Source organism: Cucurbita pepo, unplaced genomic scaffold, assembly GCF_002806865.2.
Source record: "Cucurbita pepo subsp. pepo cultivar mu-cu-16 unplaced genomic scaffold, ASM280686v2 Cp4.1_scaffold000266, whole genome shotgun sequence".
NCBI lineage: Eukaryota > Viridiplantae > Streptophyta > Magnoliopsida > Cucurbitales > Cucurbitaceae > Cucurbita > Cucurbita pepo.
Genome location: NW_019646514.1, coordinates 10,012 through 18,791, shown reverse-complemented (window position 1 = coordinate 18,791; position 8,780 = coordinate 10,012). Strand labels below are relative to the sequence as shown.

At 34.8% G+C, this 8,780-nt stretch overlaps 1 pseudogene; it reads right to left on the bottom strand.

The window, feature by feature from the left end:
• Positions 1 to 1,264: 1,264 nt before the first annotated feature.
• LOC111784711 overlaps positions 1,265 to 8,780 on the bottom strand; it is a 10,973-nt pseudogene continuing 3,457 nt past the window's right edge.

The window sequence follows — 8,780 nt, the reverse complement described above, 5'->3', positions numbered from 1 at the left end:
ATACTCAGGCCGTGTGCCACATCATTTTTCAGGTAAAGGCAAGGCGCACTTGTACGGAGGACGGCGGCATCGCGAGCAGAGACTGTGGCACGTGCATAGAATAGATTCATATTTAAATTCTTAGTTTTAAGTTAGAATAGGTTGTTTTGCATTCCATTGTTTTAAATTACTTTGTATTTGTTTTTATTTTCTCTAAACTTGAGTATTTTGTATTTAAACATGTAAGACCATGGCTGTGTTTTCCAAAGAAGAAGTTGTTTTAAACGTTTTTGAAGTTACGTTATAAATGATGTTCATGTAAGAGTTATATTTCCGCTTTATAGATGAGCATGAGACGTTAGTGGCGACTCTAGATATGTGAAAATTTAGGGTCGTTACAAAAATACTCTAGTTGTAAATGTGTTGGGTATATTTTGTATGCATTTTTAACGAGGTTGTGGAAGACAAATATGTATGTTTGATCTACGTATCAAAAAATGTAGATAAATAAGTGATATACCAATAACAAACCAATGATAAAAGATAAAAAATAATATATCTAATATGAAGTGCATCATCAATGCATCATTGTAGTTTAGTATGAGGTTGTAACATAAAACTTATGGGAAAAAAGTTAAAATATATCAATAATATTATATATGGTTGATTTATATAACATCTCCACTAATATAATATTGCGCTTCAACTAACGATCCTGGTCATTCAATGACCATTAGATACGCAATGCTAAAACTCCAATGAATAACTCCTAGATTCTCACAATATCTGTGTGACAAATAAAGAAACTGCTCTAATGACTATAAATTAGTTATGAAATTACTAAAAAAAACTAGAGAAAATCTCATTATAATTTAGAAATTTTTACAAATTATTTTATGCTCATCTCATACTAAAAAACTCTTTCTTTTCCAAGTGTTTGTGACTACCCGTGAGGGAAGAAGAGGGCTTGAAAACTATGCAAAGTCATCCAGAGGCATCAACTCTATCTGTGAATTTTGAATGATATATACTTCGTTTGAAATTGCATCCTAAACCTATTGTTTAGACTTGCACCAGCTTATATGAGATGGAATTTGCACAAAAATTTACTAGATTTCTTATTTTTTTCAGATACTTGGAACAATTTCAAGTAAACTATCTGAGCTTCTGGTAGGAAGTTTTCTTAGTTTTGGCGCCTTCATCCATGACCGGTAGGCATCTGCACTAAAAATCATTAAAATCTTTCTAGTTTAGGCCCCTGCACAACCCAAAGCCTCCAACCAACTACTTCAAGAATTCTCCATGGATTAAACCAAAAACAGATATACATCAACACAGTTGAGAAAGTGGAAACAAAATCCCAGACAAGGAAACCAATGTATTCAGGTAATAGGGGAAAGCCAAACAACAATTGAGTTGTAAATTATGGTGAGAAGGCATCTGACCTTTCTCGTAACAATCAGTTTATCAGTAATATCTTACGACGACTGCCCCCAACTTGCTATATTTTCAAATGCAAAAGGATCTAATGGAAGGCTGCAACTTCTTTCTTGAAGTGTTCGAGCAGGTTCTCGATACTCATCACTGAGTGATCACCCTTGTCTCTCACCCGTACACTCACCTGCCACAACACAAGGGTTCAATACTACAACATTTAACTAAATCGGATAAGACTCGATCAAGATCATTTTTTGGGAAATATAACATACATATATACACACACATATCTAGAAAATTTATATGGGAAATGTGTATAGGACCATTCAATTGGATAATTTTCGCCTTTTAAAGTAAAAAACAAGCAACGGAACAAACAAAGTCATTATAAGCGTTGAAACCTGTTCAGTGTTGGCCTCCTCCTCACCAACGACTAATATGTAGTTATATTGTGCCAACTGTGCTTCTCGCACCTGCAAGAAACCAAGATACCCGTTGCTNTTAATCCGTTGTATTGAGTAAACGGCATAAAATGCTACAATAATCAGACGTATTAATTTGTTTCAGACACATTTAAATTGCACGACGCATTAGGGCAGGCAACTCACTTCTATGTTGAAGAACCAGCGAAGTAAGAAATGTTTAATTCAGTAAGGCACAAAAGCATGAACATGAATAACTAAAGATAAATATATTGAACTCACCTTCTTCTGAATCTTTCGGTCTGTTACATCCACATCAACATAAAAACCAGCATCATGAATTAAATCACGCACCTATAAAAATTAAAACAGCAAGATTAACCATGATCTATAAAACGTAACAGACAGATAAGTCATGACTCAATTTCCTATGTATTGTATTACAGCATGTATTCATGTCAGAGGCTCTCTACATTTACATTTAATGAAAATAAACTTATATGGAGTGAGCAAATCCAACAATATATTAGGCTGAAGATTTTGAAAACTATAATTGTGACAGTGAGACATAGGAAAACAGATTCGTTGTAAGGAAATCAAACCAATAACACTTCAAGTTCTACCTTCAGTGCATAAGATTGAGATTTTTCTGATACAGGGCAAACAATTGCTTGACGTGGACTAAGCCAAAAGGGCCACTTCCCTTTGTAGTGCTCCAACAAAATAGCAAACATTCTCTCAACGGACCCCAAGATTGCTCTATGAATCATAACAGGTCGCTCCCTTTTGGCCTCATCCTCTGCTGAGTAATACAAATCAAAGCGAGAAGGAAGCTGGAAATCCAACTGCAAATATACCCAACGTGTAAATGTTTTNAAATAACCCCACGTGTAAACGTTTTTGTTTGGTTTAAAGCCCACGTAACAAATGCAAACAAGATGCTACAAACATAAGTATATAATACCTGAAGGGTTGCACATTGAAATTTTCTTTTCAATGCATCGGATACACTAATATCTATCTTCGGTCCATAGAATGCACCATCTCCTTCATTGATCTATGTCAGATAATCCATTGGTCAAGGAGACACAAACCTCAAAAGGTAAATAAGCATAGAGAGCTAAAATGTTGTCTAAATAGAGAGACATAAGATTTATACTAAGAAGCACGGACAAGACACAACACGGACACAGTTTCACACTAATTTCTAAAAAATGTAGGACATGGTCACACTGGAGACTCTTTTAATAATATGTCTGCATATATTGTCGTAATGATACTTCTACATAAATTAACTACTCAAATTGAACATAACAAAACAGCATTGGTTTCATTAATACATAAACGACAGTGATAAGAAAGTTGTTGTCCAACAAAAGTTACAATAGGAATATAAAGTACTCGATAGAAATTACATCTTTAATGGAGTGTATACCATTGTTGATGGCGGGAGCGTGCAGAGCCGTGTAGCTGCAGGGGTGTCTTTTAGATCGAGCCTTCTTCCTTCTTGTCATTTTACTATTAATTTAAACCTACTTCTCAAAACTTGAGTATTTTTTTAAACCGTTTTGATTTGATTCTGCGGATATTACCTTTAAACTACTTTTATGTCGGTTTTGAATGCATATTTAAATTTTAAACTCCTTGAGTCTCCTATTTTACAAAAGAAAAATTTACTGCCCTTTTTACCTTTGAGTGTATGTGGCAACCTGTGATCCGAGATATCGAAAATTTAACGACTTCCAATATTTGCATATCAGGAAATATCTAGGGGACTCCAATTCCTTGACCATTTATCTTCAAAAAATGAGCTCTAACCCTTGTAATAAGAACTTTTCTATGCCATGAAATATTTCCACCTCCTTCACTCAATTGTTTATGCTTGGTCACATATTGCCAAAGTGGTTTTGATTCATCCTCAATATTAGAAGAGATTGACAATATTAAGGAATGGTTGATGACAGACCACTTGCTAGAGACGAAATACCAAAATCCGACCTTTGCAGTGGTGGTCATTCAGCAAAGTGAATGGCGATCGCCAGTGGGATTTAATTGGACACGAGAGGCAAAGGCTAATGGTTGAATAATTGGGGGGAGTGTTGGACTTTATTTAGGGGAGTCAGAGAACTATATTGATAAAGAAGAAAATATTGAAAAATCACAACCGAACAATTCGAGGTACTTGGAACCTGCCTTCCTTGATATCACTCAAACCTAAACTAACGCAGTAATTGCTTGCTCAATCTTTTACACTCCGCAGTATTTAAAAAAACCTCTCTTAAAAAACTCCTTAACTAGTTACTAACATACCCTTAACACCCTCCTAACAATATTCCTAACCATCTTAATACCATTCCTATCAAACATTTTATACAGAGAGTGTACCATTCCTATCAAACATTTTATACAGAGAGTGAACTACAACAATTATAGAACGATGACTCTGTACTCATACTAGGGCTCAGCCTCACACAAAATTTTGTAAGTTTATGGACATATTTACAAACGAGAAGAGGAATGGATAATAGTATCACTTTTTCCTAAGCAAGTTCTTAACACCATGGATGGCTCTCATAACCCATATTTGGGCCGAGCCACATACCAAATTTGAGTGGGATATTGGTTTCAGAGGGATGGAATTCCCATAGAGGAGCTAAGATAGTTTCTCAACAAGATTTCATTTGACAAACAAAAATATTTAAACATACTATTCAAAATTGGAAGATTATGATCTCTTTCGAGTTGAGGCTTTTAAAAGAAGCAAAATTTATTTGTAATTTGTACGATGAGTTGTGAGGTCTTAGGGCGGGGACTCAATGTAGCTAATGGGTCTGTGTGAAGGGTTCTATTGCTGTGCCACAGCACGCCAGTGTGAATATAAGAGAATGTGGGTTAATTGAAATTCTAGGGTCTTTTTTTTATCCCCTAATATATAAAACCTCGAATCAATATTTTTTTTTTTTCTTTTTTTATAGTTATTTTGAATAATAAAACAAAACCAAAAAAAAGTCAACGTTCTGAAAGTAGACACAAGATATAATTTTTTCTTATTCGAACCAAACCAGTCAATTTTGACTGGTTCAATTTGGATTGCTGATTCACCAATTTTTTCACTCCAGTAGGTTCTCACATAATCTAACACTAATGAAGTCAAAGGTTTCTACGTAGTTACGACCACTTTTTTCCCTTGTTTCCATTAAATAACATCTTCACATCGCTCATTGGATGAATCTTCAAAAATTATTAGAGTTAGCAACAATAGAATGAAATAAACATAGAGCTAACTCTTTGGTCTTCAAACTTTCTTTTCCCCTGGCTACCAAAATGTTATCACTGGAAATTTACTTAAAAAGCCTTTTGAAATTGCAAGTAAAAGCCATGCTTTAAGAAAGGTTTCTAAATAATTACGACCACTTTTTTCCCTTGTTTCCATTAAATAGTATCTTCTCATGGCTCATTGGATTGATCTTCAAAATTTATTAGAGATAGCAACAATATAATGAAACAAACATAGAGCTATGTCTTTGGTCTTCAAACTTTCATTTCCCGCCGCTACCAAAATGTTATCGCTGGAAATTTACTTAAAAAGCCAAAATTGCAAGTAAAAGCCATGCTTTAAGAAAGCATATTAAGAAAATAGATCACAATATGATAATGTAAAGTGACAAAAAGAGATAAAGAAAAATAAATAAACCAGGAGAGTCCTAAAGAACCAAACTGATTTATAAGCAAGATCCACAAGTAGTGGCATAAATCTGCAAACACTTAAAAGATGGAATGGGGTGTAGAGAGAGAGAGAGAGGAAAGAGGCTAAAATTTATTCATGAAGTAGCTACGTCAAATGCAGAGAATTCAAATTTAGCGAAATTCGATCAGGAGCGCAAAGAAATTTAACGAACACTAGGAAAAATGGTTAAAAACCAATTAAAGTGAATTCAAATTCGTGAGGTTCATGTCATTGTACTAGCATAGCAGTTAAGTGAATCAAAGATGAACATAATGCAGATTCAACCACAATTACAAGTACCTGCCAGGGCTTCCCAAACTCATTCAGTGCTTCTGTAAGTGCAGCTTCAGCTTTCTCCCATGTTTCCAAATCTCCAAGGTATTTCTCTGGCCTCTACAAGATCATAATAAATACTAATAAGAAAAAGCAGTGAGATGTTGAACATGAACCTGTCATCCAACTGGTAAAGAGAAAAACGGCATACAAATTGAGAGTTGGGTAGAGAGGAGTTGATAATGTTATAAAGATTCTGGGGCATATCTTTAGATAAATGGACATAGTACTCATTAAGATACATACAAGGACTAGGACTCTAATAAGCCCAAGGTTAAAAGATTCTATCAAAGGAAAGGAAGCAAAGGTAGAAAATGTGAAAAGTGCAAGAGGAGTATCAATGTAGATTCTGGGGCACATCTTTAGATAAATGAACATAGTAATCATTAAGATACATACACTGACTAGGAGTTTAATAGGCCCAAGGTTAAAAGAATCTATCAAAGGAAAGGAAGCAAAGGTAGAAAATGTGAAAAGAAAGTGCAAGCAGGAGTGTATTCTTAATGGTGAAATAAGGGTAGAAAGCGCATCATGGAGAATACTAGGCAGATAAAGTGCGAGGTGGCATCTATCTTCTGTTTCCCTCTTTTTGGTAAGGAGAGCATAAAGAGGAGCTCGTCAATTATTACCCTAGAAACTTGAATATTTATCTCTAAAATCAATGAGAGGCTACAACTGAGAAACGTTAAGCTGTAGTAGAGATTAAAGCCGGGGGTAGAGGTGATTGTTCATGGATAAGATCTCCCACCCTACCTTTTATACTAGCAATAAGTCAATGGTATTTGCCCTTCATCAACAAATGAGAAAAAGAGACGCAGCCATCATCAATGTGCTCAAGGAACGTCAAATGAAGCAAGTGGCTAATGCTCATTAAATGGGATGGTGAATTCAAGGTTAATGAATGCATGTATCCTAAGCTGCATCCTCATCAATGGGCCTCTATGGCAAAGTATAATGAGAATATTTCAGAAGTAGGCCAGCAGCCTACAAGCTTGATTTGCTAGAGGATTCAACACACACCATATTTTTCACGTATGGGAACTTCACCATCAGAACTTACAAAGGAGTTGGTGCTGAATGCTAAGCCCAGGAACAGAGACACACTCGATGCACCCAATGGTCAAGAGAGGCTTACTAAACTAGTAGGAAGTTCACCAGCCAGGGCAGCACGAAAGTCTTACAGCCTTTTTCTGTTCCACATTACTGAGAGTTTAGCAAGAAAGAGTGAAGCAGGGTGGTATTTTTTTAGCAAACTAATTTTGGTAAGAAGAGCATAAGGGGAAGCTTTGGAATTATATCTCTAAACTTGATGATTTTCTTTCTAAAATTGAAGTAATAGAAGTACACTAGAGTCCGCAGCTCTACATTAGTGCAAGGACATGTAAAAGGGGGCAAAACAGAAACACAATACAACTTATACAGAAAGTCAACGTAAACAAGGATTGGTGTATTAGAGCCGAAGTTTTCATTCTTTTTATAAGAAAAATTATCATGCTTTTCAATAACCAAAAACTAGCATGAATATAAAGGGGGCAAAAAACAGACACAATACAACTTATACACAAAGTCAACGTAAACAAGGATTGGTGTGTTAGAGCCAAAATTTTCATTTTTTTTTTATAAGAAAAACTATCATGTTTTTCAATAACCAAAAAACTAGCATGAACATAAAGGCAATATAATTTCAAATTTGAAACCTAGATTGACAAGTGACGCAACATTTCTAAATATTTTCACACTACAATAATTTTGTACAAGAAAACAGTTTCATCAAAAGAAGAATGATGAAGGGAAAGTAGGATGTGTCCTCCCCTAACAAAAAATGCATCAGATATCATTACTGGAATTCAAATTAAGTGAAGGTAAGGACAAAGAAATATTCTTTAACTGCATTCTTTACTAAGATAAATACATATGCTTTGTCATAAATTTTTACAGAAAAATCATTTCCCTGTTACACCTCAAACAAAAAAACAAACCAAAAAAAAGGGGAAAAAAAAAAAGAACGCTAACATACCGTTGATAGCTTCAGCTCAAATGTGAACCCAAAAATGTCATAAGCATATTGGATGAACTCTAGGACTCCCCTGACTTCATCTTTTATCTATATAATGAACATAAAACATAAGAAAAGAGATGTGGATCTTAATAATCTCACAAATAATACTTGTTGCATATCAATTAAATAATATTAACCTGTGACTCCCTACAGAAGATATGAGCATCATCCTGCAAAAATGGACTGAACTTATTAAGTAGATGGTGTACGCATATAGAAATACCAACCAAATTAACATACCCAAAGAACCAAGCTAAGGAAACCGTATGAAACCTATATAATAAGATGCTAACAAAATTATATCCAAGCAAAATTTCATAAATACAACAGCATTTAGGAATACCTGCTGAAATCTTCTCACACGAGTCAATCCAGTCAGGGCCCCACTAGCCTCATTACGGTGCAAGACCCCAAAATCAGCTAACCGAAGAGGAAGTTCTGCAGATCAATAGTAAACATTAAAGAAACAATTGACCAATAGAAAAATCAAGAAGAAGAAAAAAAGATAAATGAACAAGTTCACTAAATGTGGTAGACTACAAAGATTTACACTGAGTGACAATGAACTGCGGACATCACACTCACCAGAATAATTTTTGTTTTTTTTTTTAAATACTGAGAAATTTTACATATTAACATGGATGCACCCGAACTTACCCCTATAAGAACGAACTCTATGCTGAAACATCAAACAATGGCCAGGGCAATTCATCGGTTTCAATCCAAATTCCTGCTTTTCAATCTGTACAAGAATTTAGAAGCTCACACTGCCAACCTTATCCATTCACAAAGTCTTTACAATGGATATACAAAAAAAAAAAAA